Genomic DNA, 20601 nt, shown 5'->3' with positions numbered 1-20601 from the left:
GCAGGATCAGTAAGCCGTGCTTGGAGCATAGTCCTGCTCTAGTTTTGCCAGCCTCCTTTCGAACCTCACCTGATCCAGTGTTTTCCCACCAGGAGAAAGGTAGCTTCTGCCCATGAGGAAGAGCCAGACCTTAGGGAAGCATGACAGTAAGTTTCCCAATGTGTGGCTTCTTTAGGCTTGAGTAAAGATCAGGTCTCTGTGCCCACATGTATTTTTCTTAACATGTCATTACAAACAAATTACACATTAATCATTAGCATCTCTGCTAAATCTTCTCAAAGACAGGACGCATCACATCTTTCTAACAGTTACTCTTTACAACCAAGTCAGACAGTTATTCTCCCTCCCCTTCCCTCCTCCCTCACTCCCTCCCTCCCCACCCCTTTCTCTCAGCAGCGGATTTAATTTATCCCCTAATAAAGTTCTTCTTCACCCTTAAAGTATGATTTTAAATGTATTTTTCTCCTTGAATCCTTCCTTCATATCTTATTAATATTTTCTTTTTAAAGAGAGGGGAAGGGAGGGAGAAAGAAATAGGAACATCAATGTGTGGTTGCCTCTCGTGCACCCCCTACTGGGAACCTGGCCTACAACCCAGACATGTGCCCTGACTGGGAGTAGAACCAGCCACCCTTTAATTCATAGGATGGCACTCAATCCACTAAGCTACACAAGCCAGGGCATACTTTGATAAGTATTAAACAAGTATTTTGTTTTGCTTTTTAAATAGATTGTTTATATCTTTCCAAGTGCATATTTCTTTCTACTTTGTTAATAAAAGTTAAAGTCTCCAAATCTGGTGTCCACATCATAATCATATTTTATTGTGTGCACATTAGGAATTAATGAAAATATTTTCTTCAATATTCTTACTCTCAATCACATTGAACCACATACTTCTAAAAGCTTATTTTGTTGCCTTCTATTTAACCAAATAAGTGTGGAAGAAAAAGAAATATTTCAGAGTCAGTGGTGAACGTTCAGAAACTTAGACAAATAGGGAGTTATTTTAGGGGATGAATGTGGAGATATTTCCATGCAATTACTTTACATAAGTAGCCTCCTTTGGCCACTTACTCATGAACACAATCCAGAGACTACCAATTTACCTCATTAAGTTCTGTCTCCTGGTACCCTTAGCTTCTTATCAACTTCTGTAGGGTTTTCCCATAATATTTTATTCCAATTCCCCTCCCAACCTATTTCACTATTCCTTTTATTAATATTTTTATAACATGATTTAGGCATGAAAGTCATTCAAACTTTTACTGCCTCCACTGCAAAAACAGAGAAGCTTATTAGAACATTATGACAAATGGAAAAGGGTTGTTAGTGATTTATTTTATTTTTTATTTATTTTTTGATTAAATCTTTATTGTACTTTTTCCATTACTATATAGTCCCCTATACCCACCTCCCCCAGCAATGACCACATTGTTTTCCATGTCCATAAGTTCTTTTTTATTTTTGGTCTACCCCTCTATCCCAGGGGTATCAAACTCATTTTCACTGGGGGCCACATCAGCCTCACAGTTGCCTTCAAAGGGATGAATGTAATTTCAGGACTGTATGAATGTAACTACTCCTTAACAGTTAAGGAGAGCTTAGTGTTCCTGCCAGATAGAAACAAAGTGCTGGGCTGGACAAAACAAGGTGGAGGGCCGGATTCCACCCATGGGCCCTGTGTTTGCTACCCATGTATCTATCCCCTAACCTCTACTAGCAGTCATCCTTCTCTCCATCTGTATATCTATCTCCATTTTCATTGTTAGTTCAGTTTCTTCATTAGATTCCACATATAAGTGAAATCATATGGTATTTGTCTTTCTCTGGCTGGCTTATTTCAGTTAGCATAATGTTAGTGATTTATAAACACTCTGAAGGAAAATGCCCAACACGTTACCTGTTGCTGAAAGCCCTCTTCTAAGCACTGTGTAATGTACATTGAGTGGAGAGAGGGGCTACAGGGTGAGCATGAGGCTATATCAACTAAAAGAGGAGTCAAGTGTTCAGGAATCTGAAGGACCATTAACATTAGACTTAAAGGAGCCAAGGAATCAATGATAAAAGAGGTAACAAGAAGGGTGGAAAGTAAGCAGGAGAGAATTAGTTAACATGACTTGTAATGTTCTGGACAGTTTTATGTACTCTAAATTCTCTCTTCCTGACTACATAAATCTTAATGAAGTTAAGGATCTTGACCTTCTTAACTGCTAGGTTAAAAAAGCAAAGCAAAATCCTAATACACCTTAATGGTATCACTTACCCCACTTCCTCAGTAAGACTCCTCTGAGTCCCTAAATCTGAACACTCTCTCTCTCCCTCTCTCTCTCTCTCTCTCTCTCTCTCTCTCTCTCTCTCTATATATATATATATATATATATATATATATGAACTATATATACACACATATATACATTAAATGTAACTATACATAACTATATATGTTATATGTAACTAATATGGTTATATTTAATTATTATATATATAATAGTTAAACATAGCCATAAACTTGGAATACCTCAATAAATTCATTAATTTAAGACTGTAGCTTATATTCTATACACTAATTTTTGTGGGTGATATAAGTACAATACTTTAAATAAAACCCATCTAATTAAAGAAATAATACTCCGTCTGAAGTAAGCATTTCTTTCCTGGCTGGGTAGTTCAGTTGGTTGGAGTGTTGCCCCATATGCCAAGGATATGGGTTTGCTCTCTGGTCAGGGCGCGTACAGGAGTCAACCAGTGAATGCATAAACGAGTGGGACAACACATCCGTGTAATTTTTTTCTCTTTCTCCCTCCTTCTCCTTCTCTCCCTCTCTCTCTCTCTCGCCCAACTTCCCCTCTCTCTCTAAAATCAATAAAAATAATTTTAAAAATAAACATTTCAAACTTGAAGAAACCCCCAAGTGTGTGTGGGGGGATTTGTGTGGTTAACAAACACTTTTTAGAATCAATTATTTTCATTTCACCCCTTTCACAATTCCTCACAAGAAGGCTGACTGAAACTATGTATAAAGGAAACATGAACAGAGCTGAAGTCGGGTAGGATCAAGGGTGGGAGGTGGGGAGGGCTGAGGTAGGGGAGAGTAGTGAAGGGGAAATGGAGACAATTGTATGTGAACAACAATAAAAAATGTGAAAAAATTTCCAACTTAAAGTCTTTCTGAAATGTTGAATTTTTGACTCACAAGTTCTGGCCCCCGATTCAGTATTGTGTATCATCTCCTCCTTTTCTGTATGAAAAATGCTTTCTCTCCAATCCAATTATCATTAGTTTAGGATTTTGTATTTTTTCAAACCAGCAGCTGCATTAGGTTAATAAAATGCTTAGCAATTAAAGGGGGGTGATTTCTATTTGAAGGAGGGCATGGGAGAGATGATACATTCCTGGAAATAGCTATTCATCACCTTTTTCTTACATCAGTTTAGAAGTGCATATTGCTATCATGTGCTTAGAGGTCTAACTCATATTAATTATAAAAATTGTATACTAAGATCTCTTGAAGAAAAAAACTAAATATAAACCATTTTAACAGCATTAAGTATAATTTAAAATTAAGAACAATAATTAAAAATAAATGTCTAAATAATGTCAATAACTATCAAAATAATAAGCTGTGGATTACAATTTTCCCTGTAGATGTTAACCCAATATTATCTTTTTAATAACTTTTTTACTTTTTATTATTTTTTATGCTATTAAAATTGTCCCAATTTTTTCCCTTTTGCACCCCCTGCCAAGCCCACCCCCACTTCCATTATCAATCCCCACACTGTTGTCCATGTCATTGGGTCGTTCATATATGTTCTTTGACTAATCCCTTTACCCTCTTTCAATTAGTTCTCACCTACCTCCTCCCATCTTACCACTATCAGTCTATTCCATGATTCTACATCTCTGATTCTATTGTGCTCATTAGTTTTTTTTGCCCCTTAGATTTCTTACCTTTTGTGACAGCATAGATGGAACTGGAGAATATGATGCTAAGTGAAAATAAGCCAGTTGGTGAAAGACAAATACCATGTGATCTCTTATAGGAGGAGTCTAATAACTCATAAAATGCCTTTAAAATGTTGATTTGGTTGTAATGTTAATTACAACTTTACTTAATATTTTAATGTATATGAACACACACACACTGTGAGCTCTATTTTGGCACCCCAACATATCCCAAGTTTGTACCCGATTAGTCATGCCCAGCTTCTGAGACTAGCCACTTCTTCAGTGATATTTGGTTCTTTTTCCTGGGAATGGAGTACAGACACCAAGATCTGGGTGTGTCATGGGAATAACATTGTTTATAGACCCTCTTAGTAGAGAGAACTACGAAATATGTATCTACTACCCATGCATATATGCACATTTATATTTATTTTTTCATTGTCTATCTGTATATGTTATCTACCAGTAACACACAATACAAGTTTATGTTGATGCCTCTGACTTAAAGAAGTCAGTCTTTAATACATTATATTAATTTAATGTATATGTTATATAGATATAGACATATATATTTAAGAGTAATAACTAACAGAAATAAAGTCTATAGTTTAAAAATGAATAAGGAAAATGTGCAGTGAGGGAAAGTAGGATATATAAAATTTTACAAATTCAAATAAAGAAAGGAATGAGAAATAAATATATTTTCCAATTTTACTTATTTTCCATTTTAATCAAAATTAGATATAATATCTGAGTAAAACAATATCTACTAATGGAAATAAAAATTTAAATATTTCACCAGTTATAAAACAGTTCCAGTCAAGATGGGGGTGTAAGTAAACAAGATGGAGGTGTACAGCTTGCACCTTGCATAGCAACAGCAAAAACTATAACTAAACTAGAAAACAAGTATTACCCAGAGTTACTAGAAAACCGAGCTGTATGGAAATCCAACAACCAGAGAATTAAAGAAGTCACATTCACCCAGAAGGGCAGGAGGGGCAGGGATCTGGAGACATGGAATGGTTTGTTTCAAGTTGTGGATAAAAACCAGGAAGGATACCTTGGGAGTGAGGGATCCCAGCCCCATACCAGACCTCCCAGGCCAGGGTTCCACTGCCAGGAAGATAAGTCCCCATAACTTCTGGCTGTAAAAACCAATGGGAGTTGAGGCTGTAGAAGAAATTGCAGGATTCTCAGGAGTCTCCTCTTAAAGGGTACATAACAGACTTAGGACTTATGCAGATTCACTCCCCCTGGGCTTCAGCACTGGGGCAGCAGCTGGGAGGGCACCAGTGGCATACAGGGAAAAATGGAATTGTCTTTCATGAGTGAGAGTGCTTGGACAAAACTCCAGAGGCCAAGCAGCAGCATTGTCCACTTTCTGAGCCCTCCCTCACACAGAGTGACAGCACCATGTCAGAGACTCCATTAACCTGGTTCACATGGATTGCCCCACCCTGGTGATTATCTAAGGCTCAGCCCCATCCAACATACCAGTGTGCTTTTCTACAATACACCACAATACTAAGACAGGGAGTCAAAGAAGGTCTACCTAATACATAGAAACAAACACAGGTAGGCTGCAAAAGTGAGGAGACAAACAAACATGGCCCAAGAGAAAGAACAGAACAAAACTCCAGAAAAAAAAACTAAACAAAATAAAGATAAGCAATCTGTCAGATGTAGAGTTCAAAACACTGGTTATTAGGATGCTCAAGAAACTCATTGGGTACTTCAACAGCATAAAAAAGATCCAGGTAGAAACTAAGTTTACACAAAGTGAAATAAAGAAAAATTTACAGGGCACCACCAGTGGAGTGAATGAAGCCAAGAGCCAAGAATCAAATCAATAATTTGGAACATAAAGAAGAAAAATATATTTGATTAGAATGGCAAGAAGAAAATAGAACCCTAAAAAACAAGAGTAGGCTAAAGCCTACCCTTGATGTAGAGCCTCTGGGACAACATCAAATATACTAACATTTGAGTCATGGGGATGCTGGAAGGAGAAGAGATAGAGCAAGAAATTGAAAAGTTATTTGGAGAAAAAAAAAGAAAGAAAACTTCCATAATTTGGTGAAGGAAATAGACATACAAGTCCTAGAGGCACAGAGAGTCCTGAACAAGTTGGACACAAAGAGGACCACACCAAGACACATCAAAATTAAAATGCCAAAGGTTAAAGATAAAGAGAGAATCTTAAAAGCAGCAAGAGAAAAGCAATGTTAGGTACCTACAAAGGAGTTTCCATAAGACTGTCAGCTGATTTCTCAAAAGAAATGTTGCAGGGAAGAAGGGACTGGCAAGAAGTATTCAAAGTGATGAAAAGCAAGGACCTACAACCTAGATTACTCTATCCAGCAAATCTATCATTTAGAATGGAAGGGCAGATAAAGTGCTTTACAGACAAGGTAAAGCTAAATGAGTTCATCAGCATCAAGCCATTATTATATGAAATATCAAAGGGAACTATGTAAGAAAAAGAAGATCAAAACTATGAACATTAAAATTGTAATAAATTCACAACTATCAACAATGGAATCTGGAAAACAAACTAAGCAAACAAGCAGAACAGAAACAGAATCATAGATATGGAGATCATTTAATGCATTATCAGCTTGGAGGGGTAAGGGGGAATTGTGGGAAAAAGTTGCAGGGATTAAGAAGTAAAAATTGGTAGGTACAGAATAGACAGAGGGATGTTAATAACAATATAAGAAGTGGAGAAGCCAAAGAACTTATATGCATTACCCATTGACATGAACTAAGGGGGGAATTCTTAGAGGGACTGGGGGGTACCAAGTAGAGGGGGACAAAGGGGGAAAACTGGAACAACTGTAATAGCATAATGAATAAAATAAAGTAGTATAAACAATAAAGTATTTTTTAAATGAAAGAAAATTAATATTTTACCAATTGTCATTTCCTCACAAAAATGAATACATAAAAAGCTCAGATGTTCCCATGAGTAATTTTATGAATAATTCAGAGGTTTGTTTTTTAAAAATATTTTAGAAGAAGCAATAAAATTCCCAGAGCTTAATGACAATACCATCCTATCAGACATGAGAAATACGTGTATGAAAACCATTGTGATCCTAAACATCAGTGATAACCAATTGGAAGATATATTTTGAAAAATACTCCACTTGAAATAAAAACAAATCTATCAGATACATAGAAATTAATCTAAGAGATACAGTTCAGTATTTCTAGGTAGGAAATTATAAAATATTGTTGAATGCTATAAAAGAAGACTTAAATAAATGATGAAATAAATAAATTTCATGCATGTAAGGGCTTAATATCATAAATATAAATTATTCATGGATTAATCTATAAATGCAAAAAAGTCCAGTTATAATGGTAACACATTTTTGTGTGTATGCAAATTTAAAAGCTGACTTTAAATTTGTATAGTGTATGTTATGTGTAACAATATCCAAAACACTAAACAAAAGGCAAATAGTTATGCATCGATATTTCTTATATACTTCTAGCAATTAAAAAAATGGCGTATTAATATTTTATGTTTGCCCCACCAAATCAACACTTCTCCTCTTTCCATATTTCTTAAATCTGTGAACTGTGTCTCCATATTTCTTAAGTCTATGAATCTATGAACTTTGATTCTTATTTTCCTATTTAATTTAATCCATGGAAGGATCAGCAGAAGATGACAGGCTGGGATTAGAGTAAGGGAGGGATACTTATTTCTGACTCCTTTCTTGACAGATTGCCAAAAATACTGCCTAAGTGCCTCTACCGAAGGGTGACCCACTCCCACAACTAAATGATTCTTTCTGGAGTCAGAAGAAGCCTGACGTGAAAATGGCTACACAGAGCAAACCCTACAGTTTCGGCCCTCTGCTAATGCACATTAATTCCTATGTGGATGAGAAGTAGACATTTGTGTTGCCTCTCTGAGATTTGGGGTTGTGTGTTGTAGCAATTCTCTTACAATTCAGTTCTTTTTAAATTGAACTTTCAGAGCAATTGACACTGTTGATTACTTTCTCATTAAGACAGTTTTGTTTCTTGGATTCTGGTAGGAATCAATGCTTTTAAAATACTTTCTCTCTTGTCTTTATACCTTTGAGATGACGTAATGTCCCAAGGTTGTATGTACTTTTTATTTTGTTTGTTAATTTTACCCAGACCCATGGCTTTAAAAGTTCTCTCTATTGATGACACAAATATACATTTAGAAACTCATCTGTTCTCTCACTACCTTGTGACTATTCAATTGCCTGACATATTCTTTCTCTTGAAATTATATCTAAATGCTTTTAAAACACAATATATTCAAGTCTAAACTCTTGATTCCCACATCATCTCCTTGAATATTTTTCATTGCCCAGACTTTCTAAGTATATGGGATGGCCAGTCCATCAGACTCAAAATTTTGTAATCATCTTTGACTCTTCTCTAAAACACTATACCTGATACATAAGGAAAATTTGTGCACTTCATCTTTGATTTATTTACTAAATTTGACATATTTCCATTGTATTCACTAAAATTCTTATTGTAGCCACTTTTATCTCTGACCAAGTCCAAACTCTATCAACTAGTCTCTATGACTCTTCCCTTTGCAACATCTCTCAACAGACAATTTCTTTCTTTATTTTTTATGAATCTTGTTAGTTTTATTTTATTTTTTATTTTAATTGTTGTTCAAGTACATTTTTCTACCTTTTACCCCCATCCCAGCCCAGTCCCCCAGCCCTCCCCACCTCCCTCAAGTGTAAAGGACACATGGACAATAATGAGGGCGGGGGGGAAACGGGAGACAATTTCTTTTAAAAATAACGGTTGTTCTTTCACTCAGAATCTCTGCCTGTCTTCCCAACCACATTTAGATCACCATCCATAGTGCTTAGCAAGTCCTCATAAAGCCCTAGTTGACCTGTCCCATGGCTAACTCTGAGACCTCATGTCTGACTTTTCATATTCTTGTTCAAATATTCCTGACTTTTTTCCCCACAAAAATATACCTATTGTGTTTTCTTCTGAAGATTTATACTTAATTTACCCTCCAGGTAGAAAGCTCATGCCTAGCTCATATTTAAGAAATATGCAAAGAGGTGAGTGGATTTGGTGGAGCAAACATAAAATATCAATACACCATTGTTTTAATTGCTAGAATTATGTAAGAAATATTGATGGGTGACTATTTGTTTTCCTTTTGTAGAGCATTTTGGGTATTCTTACATGTAACACACTCTGTATGAATTTGAAGTCAGCTTTTAAATTTGCATACACATAAAAGTGTGCTATCATTATAATTGGGCTTTTTTGTATTTATAGATTAATTCATGAATAATTCATATGGCTACACTTTCTCTTAATTCTCTGCTCAAATATCATCTTCAGACAGTTATCCCCTGACAATTGTATCTAAAAATGTGTTCATACTTTCCTAAAACTCTATTCTTATGCTGTTATTTTTTACTACTGAAAATCGCATTCTATATTAGGGTTTGTTTTTTTTGTCCTTCCACTTGAATACGAGTTCTATAAACTCAGGTGCTTTTTCTGTTTCATTCATTATTCAATACTGGGTCTCTAAAACTTAGAACAATGCCTGGGGACATAAGGCCCTAAAAATAAAACAAACAAAACAAAAACCAATTGTCTTTAACAAAATAATGGAGAAGGAAAAGGTACCTCAGCTTGTATGTGAAGCAGACTAGTAGTAACTTGGGCTAATCTTAATTGAAGTGCTACATCAGGTATCTGGGTCGTAATTAAATAACAAAATTCTCTTCCACATTCATTCTGTTTTGCCTGGCAGTGCCCTATTTTTCAGGTTCCTGCAAGTTGAAAGTTTTACACATTTGGAAACCATCTTAGTTCATGAGGAGATTCGGGTTATTTGTGGTGACAGCAGCCTCTCTAATTCCACTCCCTCTATTACCAGGCCATGAGTTGAACATACATTGTCTTTCACCAGAATCAATATCTTATCTATTCAGCTCCCTGAAATGAGCTTTTAGTATCCAGGTAGTTTTAGATAGATGACTTCCAACTTTTATTACCTTTAGTATTGCCTGCTAGGATATATTGGGAACTTCATATACAGGTATAGGCATACATCAGACTGGGTCACCTTGAGATTAAAAAATCGATGGCAAAGAAAATAACAGTTGAGCACTTTGAATTTAGCACTCATTTTCAAAGCAACATAGTAACTGGTTACAAAAACAAGTACATGGTAAACTCTCTAAAGCACCAACCTGAGGTGTTCAAGCTGTGAACTATTTTGTGAGAATTTTTACTGGGTTTAATTCATTTATAAAGAGCCCTTGTTTAACCCACCTGCACCTTTGAAGTTTCTATGGAGTCTTGATGCTCAGTTCTACGCTTGCTGGACAAAGTTTCAGAGGCTTATGTGAATGTTTAAATTATGAGCCTAAATTTAGAAAATCTTCACTGAATAAGAACTCCTTAATATAAAATTACATGAATAATTATATAAATTATCCAGAAAAGTCATATCTAAAGACAGAAATTAGAATAATGTTTAAGTAGGCCTTGAGATGGGAATTCTAATTAAATAGAAATTTCTGTATATTTACAAAAAAATCATTGAGCTGTACACTTAAAGTGGGTAAATTTTTTTTTGTATAAGTAAATTATACTTCAATATAGCAGTTTAAAAATGAGATAAATGAACCAAAATGTTTGATAAAGGCTCATGTGTAAAATTAAATAATATATTTTATCAAGATTATAAAATACTCTTTCAAATATGCAACACTAGGATGGATATATTTAGAATCTGGTTAGTTGCTGACCTGCTGAAGGAAAGTCATTACAGAAGGAAAGACCAAAGAAATGTCCCAGCATGCTTCCACTCGCTCAAGTTCAGGATAGTAAATCAGAAAGACCTGCAGAGGTCAGTGACACCCTCAAAGTCTTTGAAGAGTCGTAAGTGATTTTTTTCTATGATTTCTCTATTCAGTTCACCTGTATGGCCTTCCAAAGTACAGATAAACTATGGTGGGTGATAGTGGATTACTATAAATCTAAATAGTGACACCATATATGCAACTGTTTTCTGGATGTGTTTCTTTTTTATTTATTGATTTTTTTTTGGAGCGAGAGGAGGAGAGAGAGGGGGGGAGAGAGAAACAATGATTTATTACTCCATTTTTAAAATGCGTTCACTGGTTGTTTTTGGTATGTACCCCAACCAGAGATTAAACCCCCAAACTTGGAGTGGATGTGTTTCTATAACAGAAATAAAATCTGGTACTTGTATGTCACTCTTATTGTGGAACATACATTCTCCTCAATTTCCACCAATAGATTATTAAAGTAAGACATTTTATTAAGGGAAGGGAACCAATATTCGTTCATAGTTTTCTATCAAGAACTACAGTGATTCACTTGTTCTTACCACATTATACTCATCTGAGGCCTAGGGCATCTCTCATGATTTTATGGGACATCACAATGGTTCACATATTGATTTCAGTGTGGTAGCTGTATCTGGTTGTTTCACAAGTATTTTAGATACACTGGTAAGTTGCATGTATCTTGGAAGTGGTAAAAAAAACTCCTAGATTAAAGACATGCCACATTAATGAGGATTTACTTTATGAAATAAAGGACTAGTATTGTTTCTTACACATCCTACCGCTGTGACAGAGTCACAGGACTCTGTGAGTCTTTCATACTTGGAACTAATGTTCTAGTGTGTTGCATACTGGCCTGCTGCTTTCACCCATAACTATTAAATTCAGGGTTTCAGAAGTATCTAGACTAGGCATAGTTGTTGCATGTAGCTCAAGGTCATGTCCTCTGCAGAAGAGAACTGTCTGCTCTCTGAAAACCAGGTCCTTATTAGTAACAGAGACAAGTAGAATTGAATGCAGAGATGTATGATATGTGTTTATTATGCAATGAGAGCAGGTCTCTGCCAATGAAATGCAACATATGCAATATAATTTAGTGTGCATTTGAAATTGTGTATTTGGATTTGGACCTTAGCTGGTCCAGGAGGAACAGTAATTTACATGAAGAAGTTAAAGTATTTCATTTACTCCATGGAAGTAATGCTTCTCCTTTAGTCCTTACCTATGGCCCCATGGGGGTTTCCCCAATTGAGAAAATTAACTTGATGCATTGCTGCAAACCAAACTGAACTTCCACCATACTATACCCTAATCAGAGATGTCCCTAAAGGCAATGGTCAGAATGAATTCCCCCAGAGTGAACAGGTGTGAGCAACATGTAGGGAGATATGGTCTGATTTCATATACATAGATGCTTGAATGGTTACAGATAGCTGGCTGGTTGATCAGGTGCCCGATTGAAAAGAGGAGAATTGGGATGCAGTGACAAAACAATAAGAACTTTACAGAAGAGGCACATGGATAAATAAAAGGTGTAGGTATAATGCATGAGAACCTGTGTCTCACCTTATTACTTACCTAAGAGCATCCAAACTAGAGGATTCCCTGTTAACAGTGTTATCACCAGGAGAGGGAAGAAGACTCCTCTTAAGGATATTAGTGAAAACTTCTCCTCAGCTACCTCAGTGCCTGAGCAATGGGCCTGTGAAGGGAACAGTCCAAGACTAGGGTTTGCCTTCCTTTATGTGGGATCTAGAGGCTGCCACTGTTGCACACTTAGCCTGCCAGTATTGGAGGTGAACAGGGAGCACTTCACAGGGCAAAGTCAACTAATGAAACCACCAATCACCTGGCTCTAGACTGACTGATTGATTATATCAATCATGTCCCAACTATTAGGGGACAGTAATTCACTCTGATTGGAATTGACATCCATTCCAGGTATGGATTTACCTTTCCTGCCCCAATGCCTTTGCTGGTATTACTACCATCTCAGAGCTTATATAATATCACATTATAATGCAGCGTGCCATATAGCATTTCTTTAAACCAAAATTCTCATTGACTGATGGTGGATATATGTGTTTTTATTATTTAAACTCTGCATGTGTGTGTGTACATTTGTATCTCATACATATACATACACACATATCATATATTCATTAGTATGTATGATACATAATTGCATATGTACAATATGGATGAACAAAACATCAATATAAAAATAAGATGGATAAAAACATATATGTGTGTATGTGTACAGTCACTCATTCATTTATTTCACAAGCATGTATTAATCCCTTATAAGCTAGTCAGTGTTAAGCCCGTGGAAGCCTAAAGATGAAAGAGGATAGTCTCTGCATTTGAGAAATCTCCCATCTCATAGATAAACATTTTTGTTCTAAAATGAAAGTATAACATAGTGCTAGTGCACAAGTGTTTAGTAGGTTTTTGTGGTTATAGAATAATGAATAATTAATTATATCAGGGAGTGGTAAGTCAAGGAAGACCTGAGCAGTACATGTAGTTTAGTTAGTATTGATTCTTCAAGCAGAAATGATATTCGAGAAAACTGGATAACATTCAGATAGAAGTCATGGTAAGTTCAAAGAATGATGTGATTTGTTGTTGCTAGAACCAGAATAGAATTTTAGGCCACTAAGCATGAAAGGTAATTTAGAGGTAGATTTTAATAGGCCATGAAGGTAATGTCACCAAGTTTGAATTTTATCCCATAGACAATGTGGTGTCACTGAAAGCTTTCAAGGTAAAAAGTGACAGAATGCAATCTGTGTTTTAGAAACATCAGTCTGCCAGCAGTGCTGATGATTCACTAAAGGGACGTGAGATTAAGTTTTTTGGTCACTTGAGGGGGTATTGACACAGAATTGTTGAAAAAAGGTTACTTTAAAGAGAGTTATAAGTTAGGTTTTGTAAAAACTGGTACAGAAAGCACCTGCAATAAAATATTATATGTGTCCTAATATACTATTTGTTCATATATTTTAACATTTCCCCCAAATATACAAGCTCCTTGAAATTAGGAATTGTATTTTACTATTTTTTATTCTGTATATAATAAGGGCATTGGAAATTAAAGGGACATTTATAACAAGCATAATTAAAAAATTCATAAGGTTCTGCAGGAATACTTATGCCAGTCAAAAGATGACATCATGCAACATATTTTGCCTTCTGTTCAAGAAGCCAAACAGGTATAAAAAATGAATAAAATTCCAGGTACAGGAAAGTTGTGGAGGTGTCCAAGGCTATGATCAATTTGAGAGAGTTTAAAAAATTTAGCAAGTTCAAATGTGAGGCACATTTGATGTTTAGGGAAAGAAAGGGACATTTTGGAGAGTATTATATATTACGATTAAGGAGTTGCATTTTATCCTAAGAGAAATAAAGAAAAATTAAAAAGGAATGACATCATCCATTTGTTATTTAAAAAAAATACTCTAGCAAAAGCGTGGCAACTTATTAATGGAACTACAGTGGAGAGAGGGAGAGCAAGAGAGAGATCTGTTGCCATTTTATTGGGTTGGCCAAAAAGTCAGTTTAATTTATTCCATAAAATAAAAGACACATTCTTAAATTTTCACCAATAACTTTATTGATTTGGATATTTTGAGTATGTCAGCCTTCTCCCGCATGGTGTAGCATTGATTTTTCTCAATTAAGGTCTCAGTTTGATCACTATCAACTTCAACTGGTCTGCCTGACATGAAGTGTCATCCAGAAAAATATCTCCAGCTTTGCACACCACTTTTGACACATTCAATAAGTTACAGCACCTTCTCCATACACTGCACAAATCTTTTTTGTGTGTGTTTCAGTGTGTTTTTACCTTAATTGAAACAATAAATCATAATATGCTGAAAATGCTATGTATTTTCTTCCATCTTTAATATTAAAATAGGTACACAAAAATGCACCAATTTTGATAGGTTTTTTAAAACACATGCTGATATGACAGCTGTCACAATACAGTCTAACAGAATTGTTTCAAATGAAGTGAAAGACAACTAAGTGCTACTAGAGCCATCTGTGGAAAAAAACAAATGAACTTTTTGGACAACCCAATATAATAGTAACCTAGAGCAAGATATAATGAAAATCTGAACTAAGAGTCAGTACAGTTGCAAAAAGTTATATTTCATTCTTTAGTTTTTATGGCCAAGTAGTATTTCATTGGGTGTACAACACTGTTATCCACTCAAATGTCGATGGACACTGGGGGACTTCCATATCTCAGTTATTTCAATAATACAGCAATGACCACGAGGAAAGGATACATGAGAAACCTAAATTAATGTTTTGGGTTTCTTTGGATATATACTCAGAAGTGGAATCACTAGGTTATAAAACAGTTGATTTTTAAGTTTTTGAGGAACCTCCACACTCTTTTCCATAGTAGGTGCACCAGTTTGCAATCCCTCCATGAGGGTTCCCTTATCTCCACATCCTCTCCAACACTTGTTGTTTGTTGATTTATTGATGACAGCCATTCTGACAGGTGGGAGGCGGTATCTCATTGTGGTTTTGATTTGCATTTCTCTGATAATTAATGATGTTGAGCAACTTTTTATATGTCTGTTGGCCATCTGTATGTGCTCTTTTGAGAATTGTCTATTCATGTCTTCTGTATACATTTTAATTGGGTCATTTGTTTATCTGGTGTTGAGTTTTCTGAGTTCTTTATGACATAATTTGGGATATTAATCCCTTATAGATGTATCATTGGCAAATATCTTCTTCCATTCAATAAATGGTCTTTTCATTTTGTTGATGGTTTCCCTTGCTGGGTAAAAAAAATATTTTAGTTTGAAATCTTAAATTTTGTGATAACATGGGTGGACCTGGAGGGTATTATGCTAAGTGAATGAGTTAGACAGAGAAAGACAGATACCATGATTTCACTTACATGTGGAATCTTAAGGACAAAATAAACACATAAACCAAACAGGAACAGACTTATACATATAGAGAACAGACTGATGGTTGCCAGAGGGGAGAGAAGTTGGGGTGAAAAAGGTGAAGGGATTGAGAAGTACAAATTGGTAGTTACAGAATGGTCACAATGATATAAATTACAGCATAGGGAATATATATTGTCAATAATATTTTAATAATTATGTATGGGGCCAGGTGGGTATTTGAAATATGGACAGGACCATATGTAAAGGATATGATTGTCTAACCACTATGCTATACACCTGAATAATATTGAATATAAATTACAATTTAAAAATAAAATAAAATAAAATTTAGAAAGAATCAGTAGAAAAGAAGAGAAAGAGAGAAAAGTGTTTATTGAACGGGAAGAGCTAATGCAGCTTGATGAAGATTGGATGTTGACAGAGGGCCAAGACTTTAAGAGAATCCCCAGGCTTCTGGCCTGGGAAATTGGATAATGGTAGCCAAATCATGATTAAAAAAACAAAGGACAGGCAAGTATATATGTATATATATTTCTTTTATTTGTGCATCCATATCTGTGTCTGGAAAGGAAAGCCAGATGTTAAAGATGTTGAATCCAATTTTACATACATTGAACCTGAGGTTCCCGAGAGGTACTGATCTAGGAAGTGCAGACATCTTCAGGAACTCTTTGACGGTCTTCTCATTGTTCCCCAAACACGATATTGTCCTAATGTCCTCTGTTCAATATAGCAATTAACACCACTTACTGAATTCTGTGCATCAAGTTTACTTTTTGCTTGTGTACCATTACTAAATTATCTATACATATATTTCTAAAATTAGTATATAAAGTATAAACCCAAGCTCCCAAACAATTTAAACTCCTTTGAATGCTTCTTATTTGATACATGGCAAAATTTTTTCTGAGTGTTTTGGTAAAAAACGTAGATAATAATGGAGATGAACCATGCTAGCAACTTGATTGTGGAACATGGGAAGGGATTTCTGTGGTACAGTGGACTAAGTTGATGGTTTTCTGACTTCAGAGTATAGCATTATCAGATTTGAGGTAATTGGTCTGCTTTATGGGCAGAATCTTTTACTAGCCCCTCTTTAAACATTTCTCAACTATACAGATATTATCTGATGATCATCAAGCTTTCCTTGTTCACTATGGAATCTTAATAATCTTTATACTGCCCAACTGAAACCCAGGAACCTTTCTCAGGTTTAGTAAGACCTTAATGAAATCACAATTAGATGCTGCTACATCTTGTCAATGATCCTTGGTTTCATGATTCAGCTTGGAGAGCTTTATAGAATTTGATCTTTTGAAGCACTAACAAGTTTTTTAGTATTGTGGAGAAATGTATGGAAAATATTTTGCTGTGGACTTTAGTGTATTTTGAAATACTTAACTGACATTGTATGCACACATTTTATAGCCATTTCTGGATTTAATGACTATGATTGTAATGATGGTTCTCAAACATTGAATACTACTGATGCATGTTTCAGTAACATTGATACTATAGAGACAGATAATTAATAATATTATTCAAATATTATTAAAATATTACCGGAAATAATTTGAACTGTATGTGCCTACTAAATGCTTACTGAACTAAGGTAGGTAGCAGGCTAGCAAGCAAGAAGAAAGGAATTAAAGAACGAAAGAAGGAAAAAAGAAGGTATCCGCTGCCTTGGGATATAACAGACTAGTGTTTGGAGCACATGGAGACACACCTTCTCCCCTTCAGAAAGGTGAACATGATAGCATCATCTTCGAATTCAAGATCGCCCTAATGTGCAACACCTTAACGCTGGCTGCTACTTAACTGTTAAAATCTGAAACCAGACTATTTAAGGACACCAGCAGACAAAGTACCATTAAGAAATAAGCACCATTAAGAAATAAGATAATAAACTCCCCACCACAGTTGCTCAGGCTGCCTGTGAGCAAACATCCCTTCAGTGCTCATCAGGGTTGGCAGAACAGCCACAGGTGGAGGAAGAGCTGGGGGGACAGACAGATTGAACTTTGGATTACTCAGCTCTCCATTAGTGTCTTCTGGTTGTAGCAAGCAAACATAAACATGAGATTTTAATTTGGAATTAAGATTTTAAATTGGACTGGACCAAGTTTTCAACTGAAGTAACTGAAGCATGAAGCCAAGAAGTGATAATATTAACTTTAATCAGATAAAATAATGTCTGCCATTTTCTCTATAGTAAACTACTGTAATGCTCTTTGGAATAAGTAATTTGTGGGGTTATACTTTGAGATTTGTAAACATAGGTAAATATTTTGTTCCTCATCAAACCCTTATCCCTTTGTTTTAGCAGGTATTAATAATTGGCTAACCTCATATTTCCTATATTTATTAGTTGATATTAAACTGTAAGGGAAAGGTTTTCTTCTCCCCACTTATTTATTTATTCATTCATTTATTGACATATCAGTATAAACAGAAATCTCTACTTTCATCTATGGATTATAAACTATAATTATACTTACTTGTTTTGTTGATTAAATTGTTCTAGAATTGACCAGTAACATGTCATTCAAGCTGGTTTCAGGTTAAAGACTGTTGATTTTCTTTTTCCTTAGTAGTTAAACTTTTGCTGGTTCTTGTAACAAAGTGATTCTACATTGAATCTTAAACATTTTTGTTGTGGTGGTTTGTGCATTTGTGTTCTATTAAAACCCTATAGAAATGATTTACTTTTTTCCTTTAGTAAGCGATCAAATTGTTCAGAGTGGGACCGTAATAACTAACACAGTTGCACGCATGGGCAGCTTGCAGCAAGCATAAGACTTCATGCACAGATTTAGGATCCTCTCTTCCTTCTTTCTTTCTTCCTGAGGTTTCCTCATATCCTATGGCTCCTAGACTCCTTCTTCCAGATTCTCGACTAAAATGGTGTTTTAATCTCCCACACATTTCCTTTAAATTGGTCTCCTTTGGGGGTCAATCAGACAGAAAAAGATAGCAGGAATTCCCTGCCATAAACTTCAAACCAGAGGGACATATATTGCACAGTTCCTTTGACCAAATAAGAACATTTTGCTCTCGTGAGTTATGGTACCTTTTGACCTCTGCTGATTTTAGAGAGGAGCTTCGTTACTGTAACTTGCTTGGGTCCAGGAGAGTAAAAAACAAACAAACAAACAAACAAACAAACAAATAATTACTCCCACAATCTCTCTTCCTGGGCCTCTGTCAAGACAGATAGTATTTCTCTTGAAGCCTTCTGATCTGTGCTCACTGCGCAGTTCTGGGACAGCAACAATCACAGAGGCCAAGCCTGACTGTATGAAACAACAGTTCCAAAAAAGATACCATCACCTTGTCAGCTCTTATTTGAGTTTTGATTTCCCTCTGGTCTACTTGTCATTGTATCTTTTTCAGAGTCCAAACAGGTAGCTGTTTGTTTATTTTCCAGGGTTTTTGTTGTAATCAGTGGAAGATTTAGAGCTAGAATGCAGTGATTATTTCAATTCAGATCTGAAAACTGTCCTTTAATTTTAAAAATTATTTTTCTGGGTATAGAATTTTATGTTGATAGTTGGGAAGTTGGGTGGGTGGGTGAGTGTGGGTGTGGGTGTGAGTAAGGGTATATTTTAGTGTTTTAACCTTACAAGACATCCTTGTATGTCTTCAGGCTCACCCGGTTTCTGATGAGAAATCTGTAGTTTGTATCTTTTTTCTTGTCTATCTAATGTGTCATTTTTTTTCTGGCTGTTTTCAAGATTTTGAATGTGATGTGCCAAGGTATTTTGTTTATTGGTGTAAAAGAAAACATTTTTATTTTAGAACACATTAAGGTATATAAAAAATTATAAGGATGATACAGAGTGTTTCCACATATCCCATACCCATTTTTCATATTATCAATAAATTATATCAATATGGTACATATATTGCAATTAATAAACAAATATTAACAGATCATCATTAACTAAGGTCCCTACTCTTCAGATTCCCTTTGTACATAATGTCCTTTTTCTCTTACAAGATCCCACCCAGCAGACCATGTTACATGTACTTATCTCCTTAGACTCTTCTTGAGTAAACTCTGAAGACACCAATTATTGATTTATAATTTTTCTTTTGCCTGAAGGACTTCATTTTATCATTTTTTACAGTACAGGTCTGGTCACAAATATATTGTTTTTGTTTGTCTTAGAAAGTGTTTATATCACCTTCATTTTTGTAAGTATATTTTACTGATTACGCTGTTATAGTTGTCCCACTTTTTCTCCCCTTTATCCCTCTCTGCCCTGTACCCCACTTCCTCCAGCACCCTCCCTTAGTTTATGTCCATGGGTCATACATGTAAGTTCTTTGGCTTCTTCATTTCCTCTACTATCCTTAACCTCCCTCTATTTTATACTTATTAGTTATGCTTCTTATTCCTCATACCTTTTCCCCCATTCTCCTCCCTCTACCTACCAGCTGATAACCCTCCATGTGATCTCCATTTCTGTGATTCTGTTCCTGTTCTAGTTGTTTGCTTAGTTTGGTTTTGTTTTTTGTTATTTTTTCTTTTAGGGTCAGTTGTTGATAGTTGTGAGTTTGTTGTCATTTTACTATTCATAGTTTTGATCTTTTTCTTGGATAAGTACCTTTAACATTTCATATAATAAAGGCTTGGTGATGATGAGCTCCTTTAACTTGACCCTATCTAGGTAGTACTTTATCTGCCCTTCCATTCTAAATGATAACTTGCTGAATAGAGTATTCTTGGATGTAGGTCCTTCCTTGCCTTTCATGACTTCAAATACTTCTTTTCAGATCCTTTATGCATGCTGTAAGGTTTCTTTTGAGAAATCAGCTGATAGTCTTATGAGAAC

The sequence above is a fragment of the Phyllostomus hastatus genome, unplaced genomic scaffold, assembly GCF_019186645.2.
Source record: "Phyllostomus hastatus isolate PE091 unplaced genomic scaffold, TTU_PhHast_1.1 phas_scaffold_114, whole genome shotgun sequence".
Lineage (NCBI taxonomy): Eukaryota > Metazoa > Chordata > Mammalia > Chiroptera > Phyllostomidae > Phyllostomus > Phyllostomus hastatus.
Note: the sequence above shows the minus strand (reverse complement) of the source record.